This window comes from Bos mutus, chromosome 26 (assembly GCF_027580195.1).
Source record: "Bos mutus isolate GX-2022 chromosome 26, NWIPB_WYAK_1.1, whole genome shotgun sequence".
Classification (NCBI taxonomy): domain Eukaryota; kingdom Metazoa; phylum Chordata; class Mammalia; order Artiodactyla; family Bovidae; genus Bos; species Bos mutus.
The window spans coordinates 48636550-48643714 of record NC_091642.1 but is presented as its reverse complement, the minus strand read 5'-3'; the positions used below and the strand labels follow the sequence as shown (position 1 = coordinate 48643714).

The 7165-nt window shown below is 39.5% G+C and overlaps 1 pseudogene; it reads right to left on the bottom strand.

Moving 5' to 3' along the window:
* Positions 1-1632: 1632 nt before the first annotated feature.
* On the bottom strand, positions 1633-1767 carry LOC138985877 (U2 spliceosomal RNA; annotated as a pseudogene).
* Positions 1768-7165: the final 5398 nt, after the last annotated feature.

Below are 7165 nucleotides of genomic sequence, written 5' to 3'. Positions count from 1 at the left end.
TCTAGGTCCAGCCCACACTTAAGGTGATAGAATAGCACAGGGCCTGACAGTCAATGCTTCAGATATCTGGAGGCCATGTCAGAGGTTGCCTACTACACTAAACTACTGCCCATAACCTGTGCAATTGCTTTCCCTCAAAAAAGGCAGAGAGTTGCTTTTCCAGGGAAGACATAGATCTCCTCTGCTTTGGAATGTCCTGCTGCCCTTTAACCTCATCATATAAAAACTGACCCAAGGATGGGGTCAAGTAAGAATATAGAGACATAATTTTGTGTTTTCCTCCCAAGTTTATGATTTCCTTTTTTCCAAAGAATTTTTATTTGACCTGGAAATGAGACAGCTTGCCTCTTCATCTACTTTATTTCCAAATCTATTGTTTATGTCCTGAATCCTTCAGAGATTGAGCTTTTGAAACTCAACAGCATAGTATTGACTTTGTTGATTTCTATATTTTGCTGTGTCCTCCTTTTATAAAGAAGGTAAGCATAGAACAATCTAGATCTTCCTTAAATAAAAGAAGTATCATGGAGTAATGTAAAGAGTTAGGGGGAAATTAGCATATCAAAATGCATTAACTTTGCATCTCATCATATAATTTTATAACATAATACTAATTGATTCCAAATAACCATTGTTAAAATTAAAAGACTCTAAATAATAACTTTCAAGAGAATAAACACGTTTATTAAAATATGATAAGACTTTTCATAGAAAATTCTAAACAAGTTCCATTTAATTATGACTTACTAGACCATTCCCCTTTGAAGTAGAAAGAAGACTGTGATGTTAGAGAAGACTCTTGAGAGTCCTTTGGACTGCAAGGAGATCCAACCAGTCCATTCTGAAGATCAGCCCTGGGATTTCTTTGGAAGGAATGATGCTAAAGCTGAAACTCCACTACTTTGGCCACCTCATGTGAAGAGTTGACTCATTGGAAAAGACTCTGATGCTGAGAGGGGTTGGGGGCAGGAGGAGAAGGGGATGACAGAGGATGAGATGGCTGGATGGCATCACTGACTCAATGGATGTGAATCTGAGTGAACTCCGGGAGTTGGTGATGGACAGGGAGGCCTGGTGTGCTGCTATTCATGGGGTCGCAAAGAGTTGGACATGACTGAGCGACTGAACTGAACTGAACTGAAGACCATTCCCCTTTGAAGTAAAAAGAAGACTTAGGTGATAAAATTGTTTACACAGTAGCACTATTTTCAATAATCAATGCATGGAAACAACCTAAATGTCCATCGACAGATGAGTAGATAAAGAAGATGTTGTATATATATAAACAATGGAATATTATTCAACCATTAAAAATAATGAAATAATGCCATTTGTGGCAACACAGATGGAGATTATCATCAGACTAAGTAAGTTATTAAAAAAAAAAAAAAGTACCATATGCTATCACTTCCATGTGCAATATAAAATACAACACAAATGAACATAAAACACACTCACAGATATAGAGAAAAGACTTATGGTTGCCAAGTGAGGGTGAGGGAGGGAATTGATGCAAGCTATTATATATATGATGGATAAAAAACAAGGTCCTACTGTATAGTATAGGGAACTATATTTGATACCCTGTGATGAACCATAACGGAAGAGGAAATGAAAAACAAGATATTTTTATTTTTGTTAATTGAGTCACTTTGCTGTAAGCAGAAATTAAACAACTTGTAAATCATTTATACTTCGATAAAATTTATAAAATTGTTTAGAAGGCTCTAGCTACACTTGATCTTAGCCAAAAGGCCAAGAAGCAACAGAAGGCTCTAGCTAATGCAATAGCAAGAATATATAAACTGGGGAAAGAGCAATCAAATATATTTTTAGTTGTAGATGATATGACTGTGAAGAACACATGAAAATTTGATAAGACAATAAAGATATTTGTATAGACATGTATGCTTAAAAAACATTTTTACATATGTATGTAGGATTTAAGAGTACCATACATCCCTAGAGACCATTCCAAGTTAGTTGATAGCTTGAATATATTTGCATATAAGTATACTCATATGGAATCAAGATTGCAATCAAAATTGTGGGTAGAAATATTAATAACCTCAGATATGCAGATGACACCACTCTTATGGCAGAAAGCGAAGAGGAACTAATGAGACTGTTGATGAAAGTGAAGGAGGAGAGTGAAAATGCTGGCTTAAAACTTAACATTCAAAAAACGAAGATCTTGGGATCATCCAGTCCCATCACTTCATGGCAAGTAGATGGGGAAATAATAGAAACAGTGACAGATTTTATTTTCCTGGGCTCCAAAATCACTGCAGATGGTGACTGAAGCCTTGGAATTAAGACACTTGCTCCTTGGAAGAAAAGCTATGACAAATCTAAAGTGAAGTCACTCAGTCGTGTTTGACTCTTTTTTTTTTTTTAATTATTTTTATTTTTTTTTAATTTATTTATTTTTTTCGTGTTCGACTCTTTGCAGCCCCATGGACTGTAGCTTACCAGGGTCCTCCATCCATGGAATTTTCCAGGTAAGAGTACTGGAATGGATTGCCATTTCCTTCTCCAGGGGATCTTTCTGACCCAGGGATTGAACCCAGGTCTCCTGTATTGCAGACAGATGCTTTATCATCTGAGCCATCAGCCATTTGGATATGACAAACCTAGATAGCATATTAAAAAGCAGAGACATTACTTGGCGGACAAAGGTCCATCCAGTCAAAGCTATGGTTTTTCCACTAGTCATGTATGGATGTGAGAGTTGGACCATAAAGAAAGCTGAGCACTGAAGAACTGATGCTTTTGAACTGTGGTGTTGGAGAAGACTCTTGAAAGTCCCTTGGGCTGAAAAGAGATCCAACCAGTCCATCCTAAAGGAAATCAGTCCTGGATATTCACTGGAAGGACTAATGCTGAAGCTGAAACTCCAATACTTTGACCACTTGATGCAAATAACTGACTCATTGGCAAAGACTCTGATGCTGGGAAAGATTGAAGACAGGAGGAAAAGGGGATGACAAAGGATGAGATTGTTGGATGGCATTACCGACTCAAAGGACATGAGTTTCAGCAAGCTCAGGGAGTAGGTGTTAGATTAGGACATGACTGAGCAACTGAACTGATTATTCATAATCCATTATATTGTAAAACCCTTTAGTGCATCAATAGAATTCAATTTAAAGTAAAACAGAAACCAACAAATGAAAATGACTTTGCCTTTTAAATACAAATAATTATGGTTAGATCCTTGTTGAATTCCTGTATCTATAGACTCTCTTATGTCTGTTTTTCTTCTATTTCATTTTTTTTTTCCTTCTCTTATTTTATTTCTGGTCTTATACTCAGTCTCTTCCTATACACAGGGATTCTCTAAGTATCTTGCCTTGTCTTTTTTTTTTTTTAATCTTTCTTAACATTGCTTCAATGAAGATCACTTTCAATCCCACTCAGTATCATACTCATGACTTCAGAGCTTCCTTTCCTATGAATAATATTCACATTTTCAATAAGACTTCTCCTGAGAATTCTAATCTCACCACACACTATGGCCCAGGGATGTCCTCAATGCTCAATATGATATACAATTCAAACTATATGTTTGCAATACACAGCACACATCATCATTCCTCTGGGGGGGGGGGATTAAACAACTCAGTTTATTGTCATGACTTCACTATCTCTGATAAGATCATTACCCATGTACCAATCCCATAGGTGTGTATGGTCAAAATCATTCTCAAATTTATATCTATTTCTTTGATATTGTTATAATCACTATTTATTTTGCCTTTCCATCACCATTTTCTTATTTCACGTCCTGTTTAACTCTCACATAAATTATTAAAGTTTTTTGTTGTTGTTGTTTATGTCTTTCTGTCACTACTCATGTGCCCCAATCCATTCTGAACTCCATTAACCATATTTGTCTTCCTTTTGCAGACATTTAATTCCATTAGACATACTAAAAACAAACAACAAAGTTCAATTAAATCCATCTTTCCTATACTTTAATAACTGAGCACCCTAACCTGGCAATTCATGCCTTTTTAAAAATCTTATATCTTCCAACTCTTACTTTTGCCACCTAAGTTCTAATAGGACTTAACTACTGGACTGTGCAGCAGAAGTACGCCGCTGCAATGGACCCAGCGCAGAAGTGTGGCCAAGAGGAGCTACCCCTCGCTCAAGGTCAGGGGTAGTGCCCAGAGGTGCTACCCCACGTCCGAGGTCAGAGGCAGCACACGAGAGGAGCTATCCCATGCCTGAGGTCAGGGGCAGAGGCCGGGAGGAGCTACCCCTCGGCCAATATCAGGGCTGTTACCGAGAAGAGCAATCCCACGTTTAAGGCCCCACATCCAAGGAGTGGTGGCTGTGCAGATGCAGGAGGGCCGAGAGGAACTACTCCAAGTTCAAGGTCAGGAGGGGAGGCTGTGAGGAGATATCCCTCTTCCAAGGTAAAGAGCAGAGGCTGTGCTTTGCTGGAGCAGCCGTGAAGTGATACCACACGTCCAAGGTAAGAGAAACCCAAGGAAGACTGTAGGTGTTTCGAGAGGCATCAGAGGACAGACACACTGAAACCATAATCACAGTAAACTAGTCAATCTAATCGCATGGACCAAAGCCTTGTCTAACAATGAAACTAAGCCATGCCGTGTGGGGCCACCCAATAGGGGAGGGTCATGGTGGAGAGGTCTGACAGAATGTGGTCCACTGGAGAAGGGAATAGCAAACCACTTTGGTATTCTTGCCTTGAGAACTCCATGAACAGTATGAAAAGACAAAATGATAGGATACTGAAAGAGTAACTCCCCAGGTCAGTAGATGCCCAATATCCTACTGGAGATCAGTGGAATAATAACTCCAGAAAGAATGAAGGGATGGAGCCAAAGCAAAAACAGTACCCAGCTGTGGATGTGACAGCTGATAACAGCAAGGTCCAATGCGGTAAAGAGCAATATTGCATAGGAATCTGGAATGTTAGGTCCATGAATCAAGGCAAATTGGAAGTAGACAAACAGGACATGGCAAGAGTGAACGTTGACATTCTAGGAATCAGTGAACTAAAATGGACTGGAATGGGTGAATTTAACTCAGATGACCATTATATCTACTACTGTGGGCAGGAATCCTTTAGAAGAAATGGAGTAGCCATCATGGTCAACAAAAGAGTCCGAAATGCAGTACTTGGATGCAGTCTCAAAAATGACAGAATGATCTCTGTTTGTTTCCAAGGCAAACCATTCAATATCACAGTAATGCAACTCTATGCCCCAATCAATAATGCTGAAGAAGCTGAAGTTGAACAGTTCTATGAAGACCTCCAAGACCCTTTAGAACTAACACCCAAAAAAGATGTCCTTTTCATTATAGGGGACTGGAATGCAAAAGTAGGAAGTCAAGAAACACCGGGGGGTAACAGTCAAATTTGCCCTGGGAATATGGAATGAAGCAGGGCAAAGGCTAATAGCTTTGCCAAGAGAATGCACTGGTCATAGAAAACACCCTCTTCCAACAACACAAGAGAGGACTCTACACATGGACATCACCAGATGGTCAACACCGAAATCAGACTGATTATATTCTTTGCAGCCAAAGATGGAGAAGCTCTATACAGTCAGCAAAAACAAGACTGGGACCTGACTGTGGCTCAGATCATGAACTACTTATTGCCAAATTCAGACTTAAATTGAAGAAAGTAGGGAAAACCACTAGACCATTCAGGTATGACCTAAATCAAATCCTTTATGATTATACAGTAGAAGTAAGAAATAGATTTAAGGGACTGGATCTGATAGAGTGCCTGCTGAACTATGGACCGAGGTTTGTGACATTGTACAGGAGACTGGGATCAAGACCATCCGCATGGAAGAGAAATGCAAAAAAAGCAAAATGGCTGTCTGGGGAGGCCTTACAAATAGCTGTGAAAAGAAGAAAAGTGAAAAGAAAAGGAGAAAAGGAAAGATATAAGCATCTCAATGCAGAGTTCCAAAGAATAGCAAGGAGAGATAAGAAAGCCTTCCTCGGTGATCAATGCAAAGAAATAGAGGAAAACAACAGTATGGGAAAAACTAGAGATCTAAAGATGGGCTTGATAAAGGACAGAAATGGTATGGACCTAACAGAAGCAGAAGATATTAAGAAGAGGTGGCAAAAATACACAGAAGAACCGTACAAAAAAAGATCTTCATGACCCAGATAATCACGATGGTGTGATCACTGGCCTAGAGCCAGACATCCTGAAATGTGAATTCAAGTGGGCCTTAGAAAGCATCACTATGAACAAAGCTAGTGGAAGTGACAGAATTGCAGTTAAACTCTTTCAAATCCTGGAAAATGGTGCTGTGAAAGTGCTACACTCAATATGCCAGCACATTTGGAAAACTCAGCAGTGGCCACAGGACTGGAAAAGGTCAGTTTTCATTCCAACACCAAAGAAAGGCAATGCCAAAGAATGCTCAGACTACCACATGATTGCACTCATCTCAGACGCTAGACAAGTAATGCTCAAAATTCTCCAAGTCAGGATTGAGCAATACGTGAACTGTGAACATCCAGATGTTCAAGCTTGTTTTAGAAAAGGCAGAGGAACCAGACAGGAAATTGCCAACATCTGCTGGATCATGGAAAACGCAAGAGAGTTTCAGAAAAAACATCTATTTCTGCTTTATTGACTATGCTAAAGCCTTTGGCTGTGTGGATCACAATAAACTGTGGAAAATTCTGAAAGAGATGGGCATACCAGACCACCTGACCTGCCTCTTGAGAAACCTATATGCAGGTCAGGAAGCAACAGTTAGAAGTGGACATGGAACAACAGACTGGTTCCAAATAGGAACAGGAGTACGTCAAGGCTGTATATTGTCATCCTGCTTATTTAACTTATATGCAGAGTCCATCTTGAGAAACGCTGGACTGGAAGAAGCACAAGCTGGAATCAAGATTGCAGGGAGAAATATCAATAACCTCAGATATGCAGATGACACCACCCTTATGACACAAAGTGAAGAGGAACTCAAAAGCCTCTTGATGAAAGTGAAATAGGAGAGTAAAAAAGTTGGCTTAAAGCTCAACATTCAGAAAACTAAGATCATGGCATCTGTTCCCATCACTTCATGCCAAATAGATGGGGAAACAGTGGAAATAGTGTCAGATTTTATTTTGGGGGACCTCCAAAATCACTGCAGATGGTGTTTGC